Source organism: Pseudophryne corroboree, unplaced genomic scaffold (genome assembly GCF_028390025.1).
Source record: "Pseudophryne corroboree isolate aPseCor3 unplaced genomic scaffold, aPseCor3.hap2 scaffold_719, whole genome shotgun sequence".
Taxonomy (NCBI): Eukaryota; Metazoa; Chordata; class Amphibia; order Anura; family Myobatrachidae; genus Pseudophryne; species Pseudophryne corroboree.
The window spans coordinates 107,943-127,339 of NW_026970301.1; the positions used below are offsets into that span (position 1 = coordinate 107,943).

The 19,397-nt window shown below is 46.5% G+C and overlaps 13 non-coding genes and 1 pseudogene across 13 annotated transcripts; 6 read left to right on the top strand and 8 right to left on the bottom strand.

Annotated features, from left to right (window-relative positions):
- Positions 1–172: 172 nt before the first annotated feature.
- LOC135039981 (U1 spliceosomal RNA) lies at positions 173–336 on the bottom strand. The gene has a single exon (XR_010233947.1). It is a non-coding gene; the product is annotated as a U1 spliceosomal RNA (small nuclear RNA).
- Positions 337–991: 655 nt separating this feature from the next.
- Positions 992–1,154, bottom strand: LOC135039900 (U1 spliceosomal RNA). Its single transcript, XR_010233874.1, has one exon. It is a non-coding gene; the product is annotated as a U1 spliceosomal RNA (small nuclear RNA).
- A 152-nt stretch (positions 1,155–1,306) lies between these two features.
- On the bottom strand, positions 1,307–1,470 carry LOC135039874 (U1 spliceosomal RNA). The gene has a single exon (XR_010233848.1). It is a non-coding gene; the product is annotated as a U1 spliceosomal RNA (small nuclear RNA).
- Positions 1,471–10,684: 9,214 nt separating this feature from the next.
- Positions 10,685–10,847, bottom strand: LOC135039920 (U1 spliceosomal RNA). Its single transcript, XR_010233892.1, has one exon. It is a non-coding gene; the product is annotated as a U1 spliceosomal RNA (small nuclear RNA).
- A 152-nt stretch (positions 10,848–10,999) lies between these two features.
- On the bottom strand, positions 11,000–11,163 carry LOC135039871 (U1 spliceosomal RNA). Its single transcript, XR_010233845.1, has one exon. It is a non-coding gene; the product is annotated as a U1 spliceosomal RNA (small nuclear RNA).
- A 675-nt stretch (positions 11,164–11,838) lies between these two features.
- Positions 11,839–12,001, bottom strand: LOC135039899 (U1 spliceosomal RNA). Its single transcript, XR_010233873.1, has one exon. It is a non-coding gene; the product is annotated as a U1 spliceosomal RNA (small nuclear RNA).
- A 152-nt stretch (positions 12,002–12,153) lies between these two features.
- LOC135039990 (U1 spliceosomal RNA) lies at positions 12,154–12,317 on the bottom strand. The gene has a single exon (XR_010233956.1). It is a non-coding gene; the product is annotated as a U1 spliceosomal RNA (small nuclear RNA).
- Positions 12,318–12,910: 593 nt separating this feature from the next.
- Positions 12,911–13,038, bottom strand: LOC135039936 (U1 spliceosomal RNA; annotated as a pseudogene).
- A 144-nt stretch (positions 13,039–13,182) lies between these two features.
- On the top strand, positions 13,183–13,298 carry LOC135039948 (U5 spliceosomal RNA). Its single transcript, XR_010233915.1, has one exon. It is a non-coding gene; the product is annotated as a U5 spliceosomal RNA (small nuclear RNA).
- A 270-nt stretch (positions 13,299–13,568) lies between these two features.
- Positions 13,569–13,684, top strand: LOC135039956 (U5 spliceosomal RNA). Its single transcript, XR_010233922.1, has one exon. It is a non-coding gene; the product is annotated as a U5 spliceosomal RNA (small nuclear RNA).
- Positions 13,685–13,948: 264 nt separating this feature from the next.
- Positions 13,949–14,064, top strand: LOC135039941 (U5 spliceosomal RNA). The gene has a single exon (XR_010233908.1). It is a non-coding gene; the product is annotated as a U5 spliceosomal RNA (small nuclear RNA).
- A 274-nt stretch (positions 14,065–14,338) lies between these two features.
- LOC135039943 (U5 spliceosomal RNA) lies at positions 14,339–14,454 on the top strand. Its single transcript, XR_010233910.1, has one exon. It is a non-coding gene; the product is annotated as a U5 spliceosomal RNA (small nuclear RNA).
- A 275-nt stretch (positions 14,455–14,729) lies between these two features.
- Positions 14,730–14,845, top strand: LOC135039952 (U5 spliceosomal RNA). The gene has a single exon (XR_010233918.1). It is a non-coding gene; the product is annotated as a U5 spliceosomal RNA (small nuclear RNA).
- Positions 14,846–15,119: 274 nt separating this feature from the next.
- Positions 15,120–15,235, top strand: LOC135039959 (U5 spliceosomal RNA). Its single transcript, XR_010233925.1, has one exon. It is a non-coding gene; the product is annotated as a U5 spliceosomal RNA (small nuclear RNA).
- The last annotated feature ends 4,162 nt before the right edge of the window (positions 15,236–19,397 follow it).

A 19,397-nucleotide genomic window follows, 5' to 3' on the forward strand; every position in this document is an offset into this window, starting at 1 on the left:
TCTCACCTGGCAGGTAAGTAGGAGTTGGGCCAGAGCTGTGGAGGATTGCTGCTCGGGCACCCCCTGTCAAATGAAGGAGTTCCAACTGAGGCAGCACAAGGGAACTCTCGAAAGAAGAACAAGGCTAGAGGAAGATCTGAGACAAAGAAATCTGACTTTTACCAGAGCTGACCAGAGGAAAGCACAAACACAGTCCCCCACTACCACAAATAATGCAGTCGAGTTTCCCACATTTGGGGAAATCACAGGGGTCAGCATACCCAGAATGCAATGAATGAACCTCACCCTGGGAGAACAATCTTCATGACCATGGTATCGCCTATGCAAAATAAGTATGATTTGGGATAGGGCTGGGGAGGGCCGCTGCTCAGGCACATCTCTGTCAAGTAAAGGAGATTCAACTGAGGCAGCACAAGGGAACTCTCATCTGGGGACAACAACTGCAGGGAGAACACATATTTTCAGATGAACATGGGAGGGCAGAAGGCTGCCTAATACTGAAGCACCCCCAAACAACAAACCAAATGCAACAACTAGTACAAGCATTCCTGGGGGAAGTTCTGCAGAAGACGGATTTGCATACGGTGATGTCATCCAAGCAGTGGGCCAAAGTTGGCTGGATCCCTCATCTGCATATGAAAAGAGAAAAGGGGTATGCAGGGCATGGCGGCCTTTTGCGGCGCTTGGATGACCCTTAGTTCGCATTAAACACCCCCACCCTCCTTCGGTGTGGGGCTCATGTTGACAATGCCCCAGCCCCTGAAGCATTCAAGCTGATTTCTTACAGCAGCTTGGCACTGTAACAGCTCCAGAGCTGCTCTGTAAGGCAAGTAAAAGGGTGTGTAGTTTGCATTGTGCATTGGAAGGCACAAAGTAAGCAGACAGGAGGAGAAGTCAGGATAGTGCACAAGGGTATAAAAGGGAGGGGCTCAAGAAAAAAGAAGTGGAAACAGACAGCAAACTAGGCTGGAGAGAGACCTGAGACAAAGAGATCTGAATTATACGAGAGCCGACCAGGGGAAACACAAATTATGCAGTCAAGTTTCCCACATTTGGGGAAATCGCAGGGGCAGCACACCCAGAGTGCAATGGGTGAGCCTTGCCCTGGAAGAAGCACCTTCATGATCATAGTATCTCACCTGGCAGGTAAGTAGGAGTTGGGCTTGAGCTGGGGAGGGTCGCTGCTCGGGCACCCCCCTGTCAAGTGAAGGAGATCCAACTGAGGCAGCACAAGGGAACTCTCGAAAGAAGAACAAGGCTAGAGGAAGATCTGAAACAAAGAAATCTGACTTTTACCAGAGCTGACCAGAGGAAAACACAAACACAGTCCCCCACTACCACAAATAATGCAGTCGAGTTACCCACATTTGGGGAAATCACAGGGGTCAGCATACCCAGAATGCAATGAATGAACCTCACCCTGGGAGAATAATCTTCATGACCATGGTATCTCATATGCAAAATAAGTATGATTTGGGATAGGGCTGGGGAGGGCCGCTGCTCAGGCACATCTCTGTCAAGTAAAGGAGATTCAACTGAGGCAGCACAAGGGAACTCTCATCTGGGGACAACAACTGCAGGGAGAACACATATTTTCAGATGAACATGGGAGGGCAGAAGGCTGCCTAATACTGAAGCACCCCCAAACAACAAACCAAATGCAACAACTAGTGCAAGCATTCCTGTTTGTTTCTGAAGCCAACTTTGACCCACTGCTTGGATGACATCACCATATGCAAATCCATCTGCTGCAGGCCTTCCCCCAGGAATGCTTGCACTCTTTATATGAAATCCGAATCTCGCGAGAATCCGACAGCGGGATGATGACATTTTCCCTTGTTCAGGTTTTCCGAGTCAGGCGGGAACAACCGAGCCTGCCTCGGAGGAGGAGTTCGTGGGGTTCGTGGGGAATTCGGTTCTCGGAGAACCGAACCCGCTCCTCTCTACCTTATACCCATCAATTTTTTTTATTTTCAATCTAAGCCCCTGCAGTTTTCTGTAAGCATCTGCTTTGCTATGATGATCAACAAGTCACAAGGGCAAACACTCAGGGCTTGAGGTGTAGATCTTAGGACCAGCTGCTACAAGCATGGCAGAGGTGTCACTATCACTGGTGACACCCAGAGAGGTGGCGAGGGAGATTGTAATGCAGTGCGCGCAGATAAGCAGCGCAATGGTAAAAAGGAGGCATGGTTTCATAGGTAGGGGCGTGGCCTGGTGGCCTGAATCTACATTTTGTTGCTCCGGGTGTCCCGGGGGTTGGGGGCTGCACCGGGGACAAGTGTGTGAGCGGTGCTGGCTCCTGCACAGTGACATGGCATGGCCACTAGAGATGTGCACCGGAAATTTTTCGGGTTTTGTGTTTTGGTTTTGGGTTCGGTTCCGCGGCCGTGTTTTGGGTTCGAACGCATTTTGGCTAAACCTCACCGAATTTTTTTTGTCGGATTCGGGTGTGTTTTGGATTCGGGTGTTTTTTTCAAAAAACCCTAAAAAACAGCTTAAATCATAGAATTTGGGAGTCATTTTGATCCCAAAGTATTATTAACCTCAATAACCATAATTTCCACTAATTTTCAGTCTATTCTTAACACCTCACACCTCACAATATTATTTTTAGTCCTAAAATTTGCACCGAGGTCGCTGGATGACTAAGCTCAGTGACCCAAGTGGCCGACACAAACACCTGGCCCATCTAGGAGTGGCACTGCAGTGTCACGCATGATGGCCCTTCCAAAAAACACTCCCCAAACAGCACATGACGCAAAGAAAAAAAGAGGCGCAATGAGGTAGCTGTGTGACTAAGCTCAGCGACCCAAGTGGCCGACACAAACACCTGGCCCATCTAGGAGTGGCACTGCAGTGTCACGCAGGATGGCCCTTCCAAAAAACACTCCCCAAACAGCACATGACGCAAAGAAAAAAAGAGGCGCAATGAGGTAGCTGTGTGACTAAGCTCAGCGACCCAAGTGGCCGACACAAACACCTGGCCCATCTAGGAGTGGCACTGCAGTGTCACGCAGGATGGCCCTTCCAAAAACACTCCCCAAACAGCACATGACGCAAAGAAAAAAAGAGGCGCAATGAGGTAGCTGTGTGACTAAGCTCAGCGACCCAAGTGGCCGACACAAACACCTGGCCCATCTAGGAGTGGCACTGCAGTGTCACGCAGGATGGCCCTTCCAAAAAACACTCCCCAAACAGCACATGACGCAAAGAAAAAAAGTGGCGCAATGAGGTAGCTGTGTGACTAAGCTCAGCGACCCAAGTGGACGACACAAACACCTGGCCCATCTAGGAGTGTCACTGCAGTGTCACGCAGGATGGCCCTTCCAAAAAACACTCCCCAAACAGCACATGACGCAAAGAAAAAAAGAGGCGCAATGAGGTAGCTGTGTGACTAAGCTCAGCGACCCAAGTGGCCGACACAAACACCTGGCCCATCTAGGAGTGGCACTGCAGTGTCACGCAGGATGGCCCTTCCAAAAAACACTCCCCAAACAGCACATGACGCAAAGAAAAATAAAAGAAAAAAGAGGTGCAAGGTGGAATTGCCTTGGGCCCTCCCACCCACCCTTATGTTGTATAAACAGGACATGCACACTTTAACCAACCCATCATTTCAGTGACAGGGTCTGCCACACGACTGTGACTGAAATGACGGGTTGGTTTGGACCCCCACCAAAAAAGAAGCAATAAATCTCTCCTTGCACAAACTGGCTCTATAGAGGCAAGATGTCCACCTCATCATCATCCTCCGATTCATCACCGTGTACATCCCCCTCCTCACAGATTATCAATTCGTCCCCACTGGAATCCACCATCTCAGCTCCCTGTATACTTTGTGGAGGCAATTGCTGCTGGTCAATGTCTCCACGGAGCAATTGATTATAATTCATTTTAATGAACATCATCTTCTCCACATTTTCTGGAAGTAACCTCGTACGCCGATTGCTGACAAGGTGAGCGGCGGCACTAAACACTCTTTCGGAGTACACACTTGTGGGAGGGCAACTTAGGTAGAATAAAGCCAGTTTGTGCAAGGGCCTCCAAATTGCCTCTTTTTCCTGCCAGTATACGTACGGACTGTCTGACGTGCCTACTTGGATGCGGTCACTCATATAATCCTCCACCATTCTTTCAATGGTGAGAGAATCATATGCAGTGACAGTAGACGACATGTCCGTAATCGTTGGCAGGTCCTTCAGTCCGGACCAGATGTCAGCATCAGCAGTCGCTCCAGACTGCCCTGCATCACCGCCAGCGGGTGGGCTCGGAATTCTGAGCCTTTTCCTCGCACCCCCAATTGCGGGAGACTGTGAAGGAGGAGCTGTTGACCGATCAAGTTCCGCTTGACTTGATAATTTTCTCACCAGCAGGTCTTTGAACCCCTGCAGACTTGTGTCTGCCGGAAAGAGAGATACAACGTAGGTTTTAAATCTAGGATCGAGCACGGTGGCCAAAATGTAGTGCTCTGATTTCAACAGATTGACCACCCGTGAATCCTGGTTAAGCGAATGAAGGGCTCCATCCACAAGTCCCACATGCCTAGCGGAATCGCTCTGTCTTAGCTCCTCCTTCAATGTCTCCAGCTTCTTCTGCAAAAGCCTGATGACGGGAATGACCTGACTCAGGCTGGCAGTGTCTGAACTGACTTCACGTGTGGCAAGTTCAAAAGGTTGCAGAACCTTGCACAACGTTGAAATCATTCTCCACTGCGCTTGAGACAGGTGCATTCCACCTCCTATATCGTGGTCAGATGTATAGGCTTGAATGGCCTTTTGCTGCTCCTCCATCCTCTGAAGCATATAGAGGGTTGAATTCCACCTCGTTTCCACTTCTTGCTTCAGATGATGGCAGGGCAGGTTCAGGCGTTTTTGGTGTTGCTCCAGTCTTCTGTACGTGGTGCCTGTACGCCGAAAGTGTCCCGCAATTCTTGTGGCCACCGACAGCATCTCTTGCACGCCCCTGTCGTTTTTTAAATAATTCTGCACCACCAAATTCAAGGTATGTGCAAAACATGGGACGTGCTGGAATTTGCCCAGATATAATGCACGCACAATATTGCTGGCGTTGTCCGATGCCACAAATCCACAGGAGAGTCCAATTGGGGTAAGCCATTCTGTGATGATCTTCCTCAGTTGCCGTAAGAGGTTTTCATCTGTGTGCGTATTCTGGAAAGCGGTGATACAAAGCGTAGCCTGCCTAGGAAAGAGTTGGCGTTTGCGAGATGCTGCTACTGGTGCCGCCGCTGCTGTTCTTGCGGCGGGAGTCAATACATCTACCCAGTGGGCTGTCACAGTCATATAGTCCTGAGTCTGCCCTGCTCCACTTGTCCACATGTCCGTGGTTAAGTGGACATTGGGTACAACTGCATTTTTTAGGACACTGGTGAGTCTTTTTCTGAGGTCTGTGTACATTTTCGGTATCGCCTGCCTAGAGAAATGGAACCTAGATAGTATTTGGTACCGGGGACACAGTACCTCAATCAAGTCTATAGTTGGCTCTGAAGTAATGATGGATACCGGAACCACGTTTCTCACTGCCCAGGATGCCAAGGCCTCAGTTATCCGCTTTGCAGCAGGATGACTGCTGTGATATTTCATCTTCCTCGCAAAGGACTGTTGGACAGTCAATTGCTTGGTGGAAGTAGTAAAAGTGGTCTTACGACTTCCCCTCTGGGATGACCATCGACTCCCAGCAGCAACAACAGCAGCGCCAGCAGCAGTAGGCGTTACACTCAAGGATGCATCGGAGGAATCCCAGGCAGGAGAGAACTCGTCAGAATTGCCAGTGACATGGCCTGCAGGACTATTGGCATTCCTGGGGAAGGAGGAAATTGACACTGAGGGAGTTGGTGGGGTGGTTTGCGTGAGCTTGGTTACAAGAGGAAGGGATTTACTGGTCAGTGGACTGCTTCCGCTGTCGCCCAAAGTTTTTGAACTTGTCACTGACTTATGATGAATGCGCTGCAGGTGACGTATAAGGGAGGATGTTCCGAGGTGGTTAACGTCCTTACCCCTACTTATTACAGCTTGACAAAGGCAACACACGGCTTGACACCTGTTGTCCGCATTTCTGTTGAAATACTTCCACACCGAAGAGCTGATTTTTTTTGTATTTTCACCAGGCATGTCAATGGCCATATTCCTCCCACGGACAACAGGTGTCTCGCCGGGTGCCTGACTTAAACAAACCACCTCACCATCAGAATCCTCCTTGTCAATTTCCTCCCCAGCGCCAGCAACACCCATATTCTCCTCATCCTGGTGTACTTCAACACTGACATCTTCAATCTGACTATCAGGAACTGGACTGCGGGTGCTCCTTCCAGCACTTGCAGGGGGCGTGCAAATGGTGGAAGGTGCATGCTCTTCACGTCCAGTGTTGGGAAGGTCAGGCATCGCAACCGACACAATTGGACTCTCCTTGTGGATTTGTGATTTTGAAGAACGCACAGTTCTTTGCTGTGCTTTTGCCAGCTTAAGTCTTTTCATTTTTCTAGCGAGAGGCTGAGTGCTTCCATCCTCATGTGAAGCTGAACCACTAGCCATGAAGATAGGCCAGGGCCTCAGCCGTTCCTTGCCACTCCGTGTGGTAAATGGCATATTGGCAAGTTTACGCTTCTCCTCCGACGATTTTTATTTAGATTTTTGAGTCATTTTTTTACTGATCTTTTGTGTTTTGGATTTTACATGCTCTGTACTATGACATTGGGCATCGGCCTTGGGAGACGACGTTGATGGAATTTCATCGTCTCGGCCATGACTAGTGGCAGCAGCTTCAGCACGAGGTGGAAGTGGATCTTGATCTTTCCCTATTTTTGGAACCTCAACATTTTTGTTCTCCATATTTTAATAGGCACAACTAAAAGGCACCTCAGGTAAACAATGGAGATGGATGGATACTAGTATACTTATGGATGACGAGTGACTGACGACACAGAGGTAGCTACAGCCGTGGACTACTGTACTGCGTCTGCTAGTATAGAGATGATAATTAATGATATAAAAAAAAATATATATATAACTACTGTAGGTATATATAATATAATGACGGACCTGGTGGACACTGTCAGCAGACTGCTAAACTACTAGTATGAAGAAGATAGAAAAAAACTTCCACCACAGGTAGGTAGGTATACAATTATGGACGAGCACTGACGACACAGAGATAGCCACAGCCGTGGCCTACCGTACTGCGTCTGCTAGTATAGAGATGATAATTAATGATATAAAAAAAAATATATATAACTACTGTAGGTATATATAATATAATGACGGACCTGGTGGACACTGTCAGCAGACTGCTAAACTACTAGTATGAAGAAGATATAAAAAAAAAACCACCACAGTTAGGTATACAATTATGGACGAGTGACGACACAGAGGTAGGTACAGCCGTGGACTACCGTACTGCGTCTGCTAGTATAGATAATATACTAAATATATTACTACTGTAGGTATATAATATAATGACGGACCTGGTGGACACTGTCAGCAGACTCCTAAACTACTAGTATGAAGAAGATAGAAAAAAAAACCCCACCACAGGTAGGTATACAATTATGGACGAGCACTGACGACACAGAGGTAGGTACAGCCGTGGACTACCGTACTGCATCTGCTAGTATAGATAATATAATAAATATATTACTACTGTAGGTATATAATATAATGACGGACCTGGTGGACACTGTCAGCAGACTGCTAAACTGCTAGTATGAAGAAGATAAAAAAAAACCCCACCACAGGTAGGTAGGTATACAATTATGGACGAGCACTGACGACACAGAGATAGCCACAGCCGTGGACTACCGTACTGCGTCTGCTAGTATAGATAATATAATAAATATATTACTACTGTAGGTATATAATATAATGATGGACCTGGTGGACACTGTCAGTAGACTCCTAAACTACTAGTATGAAGAAGATAGAAAAAAAAAAACCACCACAGGTAGGTAGGTATACAATTATGGACGAGCACTGACGACACAGAGATAGCCACAGCCGTGGACTACCGTACTGCGTCTGCTAATATAGAGATGATAAAGATGAAAAAAAATATATAACACTACTGCAGGTAAATATTTATATAATATATGTATGACGGACCTGCTGGACACTGTCAGCAGAATGCATTTATAGAATAAAAAAAAACACCACAGGAGTGTTTAACTTTTTCAGGCAGACAATATACTGGTGGTCACACTGGCAGCAAAAGTGTGCACTGTACTCCTGCTATAACTGCTCCCCAGTCTCCCCCACAATTAAGCTGTGTGAGCAGTGAGCACTCAGCACAGTCAGATATACATAGATGATATATCATGCAGCACACTGAGGCTGAGCACAGATATGGTATGTGTATCGTTTTTTTTCAGGCAGAGAACGGATTATAAATAATAAAACTGGTGGTCACTATCAGCAAAACTCTGCACTACTGAGTACTCCTGACAAGTTCAACTGCTCCCCAAATTAGTAGTAAATCAAATGTCACTCGTCTCTATCTTCTAATCTAAACGGAGAGGACGCCAGCCACGTCCTCTCCCTATCAATCTCAATGCACGTGTGAAAATGGCGGCGACGCGCGGCTCCTTATATAGAATCCAAGTCTCGTGAGAATCCGACAGCGGGATGATGACGTTCGGGCGCGCTCGGGTTAACCGAGCAAGGCGAGAGGATCCGAGTCTGCTCGGACCCGAGCAAAAAAGGGTGAAGCTCGGGCGGGTTCGGATTCCGAGGAACCGAACCCGCTCATCTCTTATGGCCACCCAGCATGACGCCTCCCTTCTTGACCATGCTGTAATTGCAGTCGCACTGCAGTTCAGCGTGATCATAAAAAATGGTGTAGCCTCCTGCTGGTGCAGACTGTATGTGCGCGCAGGAAGCCGCCACCATTTTTGTGATCACAGCGGCTGAATGTGATGTCATACAGCTGCTGTGACCACGCCCCCTGTGTCTCCTCCATTGCAGACCCCATTTTGAAGCCTTGCCCCCGCACCGCTCCATCCCTGACTTGGAAATGGAGTGTTGCTGACCCCCCTCTCCCCCCCTGCCCCGATTGACAGGCAGAGGCGATCGCATTCTCTGTGGGGTGCTGCAGAAAATGCAGGCACATGCGTATGCTCTTAGCAATTTTTGCAGTTGGATCACTTATTGTGATTGCAATCCAACCTGAATCAGGCCCTATTACCTATCACAATGCGCTGCGGGCAGTACAAAATTGGTTTAATATAGGAGAAAACCCCCCAGACCTGTGCTCCTTAACTGTACCTGGTGGCTAGTGGAGCGGCTGCCCAGTAATCAGTGTCCACGCCAGTGCGCACACGGTCCACCCCCTACGGCCACGCTCCCCTTCATCAGCGGCCTCGTGATCCGGAAGGGCGGTGTGTGTGTGACTGACCTTAGGAAGAATCCGGAGCCTCCGCTGCAGTGACCCAGCAACCAGGGCACGGGAGTATACAGTGCCGCTGGGAGTGATGAAGCTGCAGTAAAGATGTCTATTAGACCTAGCCTGCTGCAGCCCTTGTAGATTCTCATAAAACAAGTTCTTCTTTTCTTGTCAAAATGAATAGCTAAGAATTGGCTTCCTGAGGCAGGCCCCTGTTAAGTGGCCTGCTACTGAAGGCACCAACTACAAACTGAGCTCCCTGTTCATGGAAGCGGGGTTATAGAGGAGGATGCGCTGAGCATCTTGGGAACAGTCAAAAGCTTTGAGTCGGTTGGTGCCTCAGATCAAGATCCTACTCTACACCCCAATGTGAATCCTTGTGGAGTCCTGTGTACCCCACAGAAGAAATTAATGTGTCACACCCATTGGCATCAACCTTAGAATAGCTGCTGATGGGCACAATTGAGAAAGGAAGGGGGGGGGGGGGACATTTGAATCCAGCACATAGATGCAATTCAAATATGTAATTTGTACCTTCCTATTTTAAAATATAATGGATGAACTTCACCCTGTGAGAACAATCTTCATGATCAAGAGATCTCATATGCAAAATAAGTATGAGTTGGGATAGGGCTGGGGAGGGTGGCTGCTCGGGCAGCCCCTCCCCCATCAAGTTAAGGAGATTCAACTGAGGAAGCACAAGGGAACTCTCGTCTGGGGACAACAACTGCAGGGAGACCACATCTTTTCAGATGAACATGGGAGGGCGGAAGGCTGCCTAATACTGAAGCACCATCAAATATCAAACCATATGCAACAACTAGTACAAGCATTCCTGGGGGAAGGTCTGCAGCAGACGGATTTGCATACGGTGATGTCATCCAAGCAGTGGGCCAAAGTTGGCTGGAACCCTCATCTGCATATGAAAAGAGAAAAGGGGCATGCAGGGCATGGCGGCCTTTTGCGGTGCTTGGATGACCCCTAGTTCGCATTAAACACCCCCACCCTCCTTTGGTGTGGGGCTCATGTTGGCTATGCCCCAGCCCCTGAAGCATTCAAGCTGATTTCTTGCAGCAGCTGGGCACTGTAACAGCTCCAGAGCTGCTCTGTAAGGCAACTAAAAGGGTGTGGGCCCTGCAGCACTACCTGTAGTTCGCATTGTGCGTTGGAAGGCACAAAGTAAGCAGACGGGAGAAGTCAGGATAGTGCGCAAGGGCATAGAAGGGAGTGGCTCCAGAAAAGAGAAGTGGAAACAGACAGCAAACTAGGCTGGAGAGAGACCTGAGACAAAGAGATCTGAATTATACGAGAGCCGACCAGGGGAAACACAAATTATGCAATCAAGTTTCCCACATTTGGGGAAATCACAGGAGCAGCACACCCAGAGTGCAATGGGTGAGCCTTGCCCTGGGAGAAGCACCTTCATGATCATAGTATCTCACCTGGCAGGTAAGTAGGAGTTGGGCTAGAGCTGGGGAGGGTCACTGCTCGGGCACCCCCCTGTCAAGTGAAGGAGATCCAACTGAGGCAGCACAAGGGAACTCTCGAAAGAAGAACAAGGCTAGAGGAATATATGAGACAAAGAAATCTGACTTTTACCAGAGCTGACCAGAGGAAAACACAAACACAGTCCCCCACTAGCACAAAAAATGCAGGCGAGTTTCCCACATTTGGGGAAATCACAGGGGTCAGCATACCCAGAATGCAATGAATGAACCTCACCCTGGGTGAACAATCTTCATGACCATGGTGTCTCCTATGCAAAATAAGTATGATTTGGGATAGGGCTGGGAGGGCCGCTGCTCAGGCACATCTCTGTCAAGTAAAGGAGATTCAACTGAGGCAGCACAAGGGAACTCTCATCTGGGGACAACAACTGCAGGGAGAACACATATTTTCAGATGAACATGGGAGGGCAGAAGGCTGCCTAATACTGAAGCACCCCCAAACAACAAACCAAATGCAACAACTAGTGCAAGCATTCCTGGGGCAAGGCCTGCAGCAGATGGATTTGCATATGGTGATGTCATCCAAGCAGTGGGTCAAAGTTGGCTTCAACCCTCATCTGCATATGAAAAGAGAAAAGGGGCGTGCAGGGCATGGCGGCCTTTTGCGGTGCTTGGATTACCCCTAGTTCGCATTAAACACCCCCACCCACCTTTGGTGTGGGGCTCATGTTGGCCATGCCCCATCCCCTGAAGCATTCAAGCTGATTTCTTGCAGCAGCTGGGCACTGTAACAGCTCCAGAGCTGCTCTTTAAGGCAAGTAAAAGATTGTGTGGGCCCTGCAGCACTACCTGTAGTTTGCATTGTGCATTGGAAGGCACAAAGTAAGCAGACGGGAGGAGAAGTCAGGATAGTGCACAAGGGTATAGAAGGGAGGGGCTCAAGATAAAAGAAGTGGAAACAGACAGCAAACTAGGCTGGAGAAAGACCTGAGACAAAGAGATCTGAATTATACGAGAGCCGACCAGAGGAAACACAAATTATGCAGTCAAGTGTCCCACATTTGGGGAAATCGTAGGAGCAGCACACCCAGAGTGCAATGGGTGAGCCTTGCCCTGGGAGAAGCACCTTCCTGATCATAGTATCTCACCTGGCAGGTAAGTAGGAGTTGGGCTAGAGCTGGGGAGGGTCGCTGCTCGGGCACCCCCCTGTCAAGTGAAGGAGATCCACCTGAGGCAGCACAAGGGAACTCTCGAAAGAAGAACAAGGCTAGAGGAAAATCTGAGACAAAGAAATCTGAGTTTTAACAGAGCTGACCAGAGGAAAGCACAAACACAGTCCCCCACTACCACAAATAATGCAGTCGAGTTTCCCACATTTGGGTAAATCACAGGGGTCAGCATACCCAAAATGCAATGAATGAACCTCACCCTGGGAGAACAATCTTCATGACCATGGTATCTCCTATGCAAAATAAGTATGATTTGGGATAGGGCTGGGGAGGGCCGCTGCTCATGCACATCTCTGTCAAGTAAAGGAGATTCAACTGAGGCAGCACAAGGGAACTCTCATCTGGGGACAACAACTGCAGGGAGAACACATATTTTCAGATGAACATGGGAGGGCAGAAGGCTGCCTAATACTGAAGCACCCCCAAACAACAAACCAAATGCAACAACTAGTGCAAGCATTCCTGGGGGAAGTTCTGCAGAAGACGGATTTGCATACGGTGATGTCATCCAAGCAGTGGGCCAAAGTTGGCTGGAACCCTCATCTGCATATGAAAAGAGAAAAGGGGTATGCAGGGCATGGCGGCCTTTTGCGGCGCTTGGATGACCCTTAGTTCGCATTAAACACCCCCACCCTCCTTCGGTGTGGGGCTCATGTTGGCCATGCCCCATCCCCTGAAGCATTCAAGCTGATTTCTTGCAGCAGCTTGGCACTGTATCAGCTCCAGAGCTGCTCTGTAAGGCAAGTAAAAGGGTGTGGGCCCTGCAGCACTACCTGTAGTTTGCATTGTGCATTGGAAGGCACAAAGTAAGCAGACAGGAGGAGAAGTCAGGATAGTGCACAAGGGTATAAAAGCGAGTTTCCCACATTTGGGAAAATCACAGGGGTCAGCATACCCAGAATGCAATGAATGAACCTCACCCTGGGAGAACAATCTTCATGACCATGGTATCTCCTATGCAAAATAAGTATGATTTGGGATAGGGCTGGGGAGGGCCGCTGCTCAGGCACATCTCTGTCAAGTAAAGGAGATTCAACTGAGGCAGCACAAGGGAACTCTCATCTGGGGACAACAACTGCAGGGAGAACACATATTTTCAGATAAAAATCTTGGTCATGCTCTGGTTTCTCTTCAGAACGAACAAATCTTTCGCCTTTTATTAAAGATTTCCGTGGAGAGGAGCAAAACCGAGTTTTATCTCAATTTTTGCATGCCCCATCTTTTTGGGGTTTCTTTTATCGGTTAAAAGATAGAATGAGTGTGCTTTAATGTAAGCTCATTTGCATAGAAATGACAGTAAATGTTTGTTTCTTTTCAAACAGAACTTTCTTGACCATGCTACTTGCTTGAAAGATCTGGGAGCACATGGAATACAGTACAAACCATGCTTATAGCAAGGAGAAGCCAGGTGAGAAATCTGCTTACTTTCAAGTTGGGCGCTCACTTTGATCTGAATGAGGACTGCTGGCACAGCATTTAGGCGACAGGTGGAATCTTGGTCATGCTCTGGTTTCTCTTCAGAACGAACAAATCTTTCGCCTTTTATTAAAGATTTCTGTGGAGAGGAGCAAAACTGAGTTTTATCTCAATTTTTGCATGCCCCATATTATTGGGGTTTCTTTTATCAGTTTCTTGTTAGCTTTAATGTAAGTTTATTTGCATAACAATGACTATAAATGTCTGTTTCTTTTCAAGCAGAACTTTCTTGACCATTCTAATTGCTTGAAAGATCTGGGAGCACATGGAAAAGAGTACAAACCATGCTTATAGCAAGGGGAAGCCTGGTGAGAAATCTGCTTTCTTTCTTTCAAATTGGGTGCTCACTTTGCGCTGAATGAGGACTGCTGGCATGGCACTCAGGCGACAGGTGGAATCTTAGTCATACTCTGGTTTCTCTTCAAAACGAACAGATCTTTCGCCTTTTACTAAAGATTTCCGTGGAGAGGAGCAAAACTGAGTTTTATCTCAATTTTTGCATGCTCCGTCTTATTGGGGTTTCTTTTATCGGTTTAAAGATAGAACGAGTGTGCTTTAATGTAAGCTCATTTGCATAGAAATGACAGTAAATGTTTGTTTCTTTTCAAACAGAACTTTCTTGACTATACTAAATGCTTGAAAGATCTGGGAGCACATGGAAAAGAGTACAAACCATGTTTATAGCAAGGGGAAGCCTGGTGAGAAATCTGCTTTCTTTCTTTCAAATTGGGTGCTCACTTTGAGCTGAATGAGGACTGCTGGCATGGCACTCAGGCGACAGGTGGAATCTTGGTCATGTTCTGGTTTCTCTTCAGAACGAACAAATCTTTCGCCTTTTACTAAAGATTTCCGTGGAGAGGAGCAAAACTGAGTTTTATCTCAATTTTTGCATGCCCCATCTTATTGGGATTTTATTTTATCGGTTTAAAGATAGAACGAGTGTGCTTTAATGTAAGCTCATTTGCATAGAAATGACAGTAAATGTTTGTTTCTTTTCAAACAGAACTTTCTTGACCACACTAATTGCTTGAAAGATCTGGGAGCACATGGAAAAGAGTACAAACCATGTTTATAGCAAGGGGAAGCCTGGTGAGAAATCTGCTTTCTTTCTTTCAAATTGGGTGCTCACTTTGAGCTGAATGAGGATTGCTGGCATGGCACTCAGGCGACAGGTGGAATCTTGGTCATGCTCTGGTTTCTCTTCAAAACGAACAGATCTTTCGCCTTTTACTAAAGATTTCCGTGGAGAGGAGCAAAACTGAGTTTTATCTCAATTTTTGCATGCTCCGTCTTATTGGGGTTTCTTTTATCGGTTTAAAGATAGAACGAGTGTGCTTTAATGTAAGCTCATTTGCATAGAAATGACAGTAAATGTTTGTTTCTTTTCAAACAGAACTTTCTTGACTATACTAATTGCTTGAAAGATCTGGGAGCACATAGAAAAGAGTACAAACCATGTTTATAGCAAGGGGAAGCCTGGTGAGAAATCTGCTTTCTTTCATTCAAATTGGGTGCTCACTTTCAGCTGAATGAGAACTGCTGGCATGGCACTCAGGCGACAGGTGGCATCTTGGTCATGCTCTGGTTTCTCTTCAGAACTAACAAATATTTCGCCTTTTATTAAAGATTTCCGTGGAGAGGAGCAAAACTGAGTTTTATCTCAATTTTTGCATGCCCCATATTATTGGGGTTTCTTTTATCAGTTTAAAGACAGAACGAGTGTGCTTTCTTGTTAGCTTTAATGTAAGTTTATTTGCATAACAATGACAGTAAATGTTGTTTCTTTTCAAACAGAACTTTCTTGACCATGCTACTTGCTTAAAGGTCTGGGAGCACATGGAAAACAGTACAAACCATGCAGTATCACAAGAGCCTTTATTTGATCTTTCATGAAGATAGAGCAGAATTGAGGACACGTCAACAATTTCTGCCGAAGGTGGTTCATCTTTCCACATGGTGCCTTTGGCCACTGACACCTTCGTTGAGTCAAAGTCTCTGGCTGTGGTCAGAACTTTGAAAATGTATGTCACCAGAACGGTTCAGATTAGGAAAACAGAGGCTCTGTTTGTCCTGTATGCTCCCAACAGGATTTGGTGTCCTGCTTCCATGCAGACCATTATGCGCTGGATCTGTGGTAAGATTCAGCATGCTCGTTCCACGGCAGGATTGCCGTTACTGAAGTAGGTGAAGACCCATTCTACTAGAAAGGTGGGTTCATCCTTGGCAGCTGGTCGGGGAGTCTCGGCATTGCAACTTTGCCGAGCAGCTATTTAGTAAACACTTTTGCTAAGTTTTACAAGTTTGATACCTTGGCTGATGATAACCTTAAGTTGGGTCATTCGGTGCTGCAGAGTCGTACGCACTCTCCCACCCGTTCAAGAGCTTTGGTATAACCCCATGGTTCTTAATGTGACCCCAGCATCCTCTAGGTCGTATGAGAAAATAGGATTTTAATACCTACCGGTAAATCCTTTTCTCTTAGTCTGTAGAGGATGCTGGGCACCCGTCCCAGTCCATACTGTGTCTGCAGTTATTACTTGTGGTTATACACATGTTGTGTTATGGTTCTGGTCAGCTTTTTGCTGCAATTGTTCATGCCGTTGGCTTGTGTTCTGTTGAATGCCACGTTCTGCGGCATGTTTAAGGTGTGAGCTGGTAAGATGCTCACCTTAGTTTAACAATAAATCCTTTCCTCGAAATGTCCGTCTCCCTGGGCACAGTTCCTATAACTGGAGTCTGGAGGAGGGGCATAGAGGGAGGAGCCAGTTCACACCCTTTGAAAGTCTTAAAGTGCCCATGTCTCTTGCGGATCCCGTCTATACCCCATGGTTCTTAATGTGACCCCAGCATCCTCTACGGACTAAGAGAAAATAATGCCCTTGCGCACTATCCTGACTTCTCCTCCCGTCTGCTTACTTTGTGCCTTCCAACGCACAATGCGAACTACAGGTGGTGCTGCAGGGCCCACACCCTTTTACTTGCCTTACAGAACAGCTCTGGAGCTGTTACAGTGCCCAGCTGCTGCAAGAAATCAGCTTGAATGCTTCAGGGGATGGGGCATGGCCAACATGAGCCCCACACCAAAGGAGGGTGGGGGTGTTTAATGTGAACTAGGGGTCATCCAAGCACTGCAAAAGGCCGCCATGCCCTGCATGCCCCTTTTCTCTTTTCATATGCAGATGAGGGTTCCAGTCAACTTTGGCCCACTGCTTGGATAACATCACCGTATGCAAATCCGTCTGCTGCAGACCTTCCCCCAGGAATGCTTGTACTAGTTGTTGCATATGGTGCTTCAGTATTAGGCAGCCTTCCGCCCTCCCATGTTCATCTGAAAAGATGTGGTCTCCCTGCAGTTGTTGTCCCCAGACGAGAGTTCCCTTGTGCTTCCTCAGTTGAATCTCCTTAACTTGACGGGGGAGGTGCTGCCCGAGCAGCCCTCCCCAGCCCTATCCCAACTCATATTTATTTTGCATATGAGATCTCTTGATCATGAAGATTGTTCTCACAGGGTGAGGTTCATCCATTATATTTTAAAATAGGAAGGTACGAATTACATATTTGAATTGCATCTATGTGCTGGATTCAAATGTCCCCCCCCCTTCCTTTCTCAATTGTGCCCGTCAGCAGCTATTCTAAGGTTGCTGCCAATGGGTGTGACACATTAATTTTAGTGGAGGAAAGTGCAGTGCACCAAAACATAAGCTGACACAATCATGGAGAATGCGCCAGCATATATGCTCTTCTATCTATATTTTGCAAACCTGCTCTTGTCCCCTCCAGCTGCTCTATGTAGATTTAACGTCTGGCAAGGTGCATAACCCACTGACAAGCAGGAACACTCCTGCATGAGTTTTCTCTCTCACTAGCTGGATGATACACAATCATTTGCATGCGCTCCACTTCCGACACACCACCCACCCAACCACCCAGTCACCAGAGCCACCCACAAGCCAACTGGCTCCGTGATTTAATTTGCACAGTGTAGTCATCCAGGCAGCATGTCCTTCTCAATGGAAGGATCTCTGGTTCCATGGAATCTTCCGCATTGGAATGCTGCGGAACAAAAAGGATTTAAATATTCAGCTTGCTAGCATTCAATGTACCTGCGGCTTGGCTCTAGCACATGGGTCTTCATCCTGTGGCCCTCCAGCTGCTGTGAAACTACACATCCCAGCATGCCCTGCCACAGTTTTGCTATTAAGGTATGCTAAAACTGAGGCAGGGCATGCTGGGATGTGTAGTTCCACAGCAGCTGGAGGGTCGCAGGTTGAAGACCCATGTTTTAGCATGCCTGTTCTATGATGCATGTTCCATGATGTCACAATCAGCTTGGAATGGGGTGTCTAGCAGGCATTTGCTGACAGCCACTTGAGGGAGACACACATCAGGAGATGCAGCATATCGGAGGTCTTCGATGCCTTTCCAGCAAATGCACACCACCTGCTGCTGGTCTGGACACAAAACAATGCCCACAATCGAAGTCCCAAAATGCCCAACTACAGGATTCATGTAAGTAGTGAATTTAGGAATGAATTTAGAAGTAGGAAATTAAGTTAGTTCACAAGTACATTCAAATTCAGATCTAAAGACTAAACACAAAACACAAAATAAGACTCCACAGAGCAATTATCAGGTGTCTTTATTAATTGTTGCATTTAAAAAATCAAGCAATTAGGGAGCACAATGTTGCGACAATGTAACCCTATTTGCAAAATAGTACTAAATAAGTTTGTCGATGTAAGACATTTGCAAAGGCGCAAACAAAACACGCTGGAAAATGCAACTGAATCTGTTTTTGGAGGTTAGAAAAGATGCAGGATCAAGTAGCTCCATGGGTAGGGTGTTTGATTAGAATTCAACAGGTTATAGGTTTGAATCCTGGGTATGATAGTTTGAGGTGTTATTTAATAAAGCATGTTTATATATTAGTCACACATGGCTTACTTGTACAAATGGCATGTCACCAGTTAGTGCTGACTGCTGATATGCCATTTGCACTAAAACAAATTAAAATGGTAAAAGTTATTGTACTTTAAGTAAAAATAAAAGCTAAAATATCAATCCCAGTTTTGGATTACTTTAATGAACAAAAAAAAAATGCATATAGCAAAGGATAGTTTCAATCTGCCTACCTCTGGGTTATGGACCCAGCATGCTTCCATTACAGTACTCTGCTGCACATGTAAGTGCAAGAGATCCTGAAGCACTCACTCATCATGGGAAAGTACCAATGTGTTTCTTCATTGGTTGATGGAAGAAACATCTTACAAAAACTCTCCACATTATTGACTTTTTAAAATGTTTCTAGGAATCGTTCTAGATGAATGCTTATTAGCCTTTGTCAGTATGGACTTTTACAAAGTGTTGCTGTGGCGCAATCAGTTACTGTGTAAGGCTATTAACCAAAAGGTTGGTGGTTCAATCCCACCCAGGGACGTAATTGACCTTGTTATCAGATTTTGGTGATCTTTATGTAGACAAGTGAAAATTTCAAACCCCCTCTTATGGTGTAGGGTACCTGGCCTTCTCTGATGTAATCAGAGTTAGATTTGATTCAGTGATTTTATAAAAACAGCTAGGAAGCACAATTTAGCAGTGGGTTGCAGAGAAAAAGAAATATGCTGGCAAAAAAATCCAATTGAGTGATTAAACAGCTTTTCATTTTCTGGCTTTATTTTTATGCTAACAAATTTGTTCTCTGAAAAGTGTCCACAAAGCCAAGTTTCTGATTAACACATTTGTAGGGATGGTTTTTAACCTATTACTAAATTAAACTTGCTTCATTGGAAAGGCAGCAAGATGCATCCTCATTTCAATATCTACTGAAATAATACAGGTTGACACCAGGAAACAT